The sequence below is a fragment of the Eurosta solidaginis genome, chromosome 5, assembly GCF_040869045.1.
Source record: "Eurosta solidaginis isolate ZX-2024a chromosome 5, ASM4086904v1, whole genome shotgun sequence".
In the NCBI taxonomy this organism is placed as follows: Eukaryota; Metazoa; Arthropoda; class Insecta; order Diptera; family Tephritidae; genus Eurosta; species Eurosta solidaginis.
The window spans coordinates 88,262,270-88,265,919 of NC_090323.1; positions in this window are offsets into that span (position 1 = coordinate 88,262,270).

Sequence of the window (3,650 nt, forward strand, 5' to 3'; positions counted from 1 at the left end):
AAAGTTAAGGTTAAAGTTAAAGTTAAAGTTATAGTTAAAGTTAAAGTTAAAGTTAAAGTTAAGGTTAAAGTTAAAGTTAAAGTTAAAGTTAAAGTTAAAGTTAAAGTTAAAGTTACAGTTAAAGTTAAACTTTAAGCTAAAGTTAAAGTTAAAGGTAAAGTTAAAGTTAAAGTTAAAGTTAAAGTTAAAGTTAAAGTTAAAGTTAAAGTTAAAGTTAAGTTAAAGTTAAAGTTAAAGTTAAAGTTAAAGTTAAAGTTAAAGTTAAAGTTAAAGTTAAAGTTAAAGTTAAAGGTAAAGTTAAAGTTAAAGTCAAAGTTAAAGTCAAAGTGAATGTTAAAGTTAGAGCGAAAGTTAAAGTTAAAGTTAAAAATAAAGTAAAAGTTAAAGTTAAAGTTAAAGTTAACGTGAAAGTGAAAGTTAAAGTTAAAGTTAAAGTTAAAATTAAAGTTAAAGTTAAAGTTAAAGTTAAAGTTAAAATTAAAGTTAAAGTTAAAGTTAAGGTTAAAGTTAAAGTTAAAGTTAAAGTTAAAGTTAAAGTTAAAGTTAAAGTTAAAGTTAAAGTTAAAGTGAAAGTGAAAGTTAAAGTTAAAGTTAAAATTAAAGTTAAAGTTAAAGTTAAACTTACAGTTAAAATTAAAATTGGGGATCAGCCTACAGAACTGTGATGGCCAAAGTTAAAGGACCGATATCACAGCAACCTACGTGCCCGATACTGATGAATATTATTGTTGAAACACTTTTCCCGGCGCAAGATCGCTGGACTTATCCAAGCGAGGATCTAGAAAGTACGAAAATTCCGCAAATTACAAAGCAAGAGGTGCTGGACGCTGCAAAAAGAGTTGCTGATAACAAATCCCCAGGACCCGACGAAGTACCAAACATAGCCCTTAAAGCCGCGATTACAACTAGGGCTACATTATTTACTGATCTTTTTAATGCCTGTATGCAAGAAGGCGTGTTCCGTCGCCCGTGGAAACGACAAAGACTTGTCCTATTGCTAAAACGTGGTAAACGGCCGGACCAACCATCCTCATATAGGCCACTTTGTATGCTGGATTCCCTAGGGAAGATTTTCGAGCGTATAATTAGTGAGCGCCTACAGCTGACTCTAGAAAAACCAGGTGGCTTATCGAATAGTCAATATGGATTTCGCAAATCAAGATCCACCGTAGATGCAATACAAACAGTCCTCAATATAGCTAGAGAAGCTATCTCTGGAGGCCAAAATAAAAGGAAGTTCTGTGCACTGATTATGTTGGACATTAAGAATGCTTTTAACACTGCGAACTGGATGCAGATAATGGCAGCGCTGTAAAGCTTCGGCACTCCAGCTTACTTACGCAGAATTATAGGTAGCTATCTTAAAGACAGAGTACTTTTTTTTGACACGGATCAAGGAGCAAAAGAGTACAAAATCACAGGAGGCGTCCCACAGGGATCTGTTCTCGGTTCAACGCTTTGGAATGTAATGTACGACGGGGTGCTAAAGATTGATCTACCAGAAAACACGCAAATTGTGGGATATGCTGATGATATTGCAGTGGTAGTAGTGGCCAAGAAACTGGACCTGCTTCAAGCATTATGTAATGACGCCGTAGCAAGAATAAAGGAATGGCTGACCAATACAGGACTGGAGTTGGCTAGCCAAAAGACGGAAGTGGTATTAGTAAGCTCCAAACGGTCGGCGAACGAGTTAGTCTTAACTATCGGGGATCATCAAATCACCTCAAAGGATTCCTTAAAATACTTAGGAGTGCACATTGACTCTAAGTTAACTTTCAAAGAGTACTTCAGAGCGGTGGGGGAGAAAATTACCAAAGTTAATGGATCACTTATGCGAATAATGCCTAACATTGGTGGTCCGAGCGAAGCTATACGTCAGCTATTGTCCACAGTAACCAGCTCAATAATACTATACGCAGCACCAGCGTGGTATGGATCTAAACAGACCCATCAAAAATATATATTATCAGCGTACCGACTTGCTTCTTTAAGAATAGCAAGTGCTTATCGGACGGTGTCCGACGACGCGATCCTGGTTCTAACCCGGAAAATCCCAGTGGACTTACTGGCAGGCGAAATGGCCGATCTGTATAACACTAATATCGAGCGACCATCTGAAGAAGACAAGAAAAGAGCAAGGACACAAACAATAGCTAAGTGGCAAGAACGGTGGGAGGCCTCGAGTAAAGGGCGTTGGACTTTCACACGAGTTTGGAACGTAGCTCAATGGAATGAGCGGAAGCACGGCGAACTGAACTACCATCTCACGCAGATAATGAGTGGACATGGCGGTTTCAAAGAGTATTTATGGAAGCGTAGGATAGAGGAAGATCCTCATTGCCCAATGTGTACCACAGAGTTAGAAAACGCAGAACACGTCATATTCTACTGCCCCCGTTTCCACGAAAAAAGACTCACCTTGCTTGGAGTCTTTGGGGAGGAACCTACCACGAGAAATTTAGTTTCACATATGTGCAACAGGAAAGAGTGCTGGACTGCAGTGAGCAAAATGGCATTTATAGTAATGACACGCCTGATGGATGCTGAGAGGGAGCGCAGAGAAATGCGCATGCGAAGCAGTGGCGATTAAATGGACACTCAGAGCAAATAGCGGGAACCTGGACGCAGGGACAACAGTAGGCTCTTAAAAAAATTAGAAATATGGAACGCCACCCTGAAGTAATGCGAAAGTGGTGCCGGGGTGGGCGACGGTTCCAGAACGGGACTGTTTTTTAGTCTACGGACACACGGTTGCTGCGACGGCAGCAATTATGGTGCATTAGGCATTTTGCAGCCTCCCCGCAAAACAAAAAAAAAAAAAAAAAAAGTTAAAGTTAAAGTTAAAGATAAGGTTAAAGTTAAAGTTAAAGTTAAAGTTACCTTTAAAGTTAAAGTTAAAGTTTAAGTTAAAGTTAAAGGTAAAGTTAAAGTTAAAGTCAAAGTTAAAGTTAAAGTTGAGGTTAAAGTTAAAGTTAAAGTTAAAGTTAAAGTTAAAGTTAAAGTTAAAGTTAAAGTTAAAGTTACAGTTAAAGTTAAAGTTAAAGTTTAAGTTAAAGTTAAAGGTAAAGTTAAAGTTAAAGTCAAAGTTAAAGTTAAAGTTAAAGTTAAAGTTAAAGTTAAAGTTAAAGTTAAAGTTAAAGTTAAAGTTAAAGTTAAAGTTAAAGTTAAAGTTAAAGTTAAAGTTAAAGTTAAAGTTAAAGTTAAAGTCAAAGCTAAAGTTAAAGTTAAAGTTAAGGTTAAAGTTAAAGTTGAAGTTGAAGTTAAAGTTAAAGTTAAAGTTACAGCTAAAGTTAAAGTTAAAGTTAAAGTTAAAGTTAAAGGTAAAGTTAAAGTTAAAGTCAAAGTTAAAGTTAAAGTTAAAGTTAAAGTTAAAGTTAAAGTTAAAGTTAAAGTTAAAGTTAAAGTTAAAGTTAAAGTTAAAGTTAAAGTCAAAGCTAAAGTTAAAGTTAAAGTTAAGGTTAAAGTTAAAGTTGAAGTTAAAGTTAAAGTTAAAGTTAAAGTTAAAGTCAAAGCTAAAGTTAAAGTTAAAGTTAAGGTTAAAGTTAAAGTTGAAGTTGAAGTTAAAGTTAAAGTTAAAGTTACAGCTAAAGTTAAAGTTAAAGTTAAAGTTAAAGTCAAAGCTAAAGTTAAAGTTAAAGTTAAGGTTA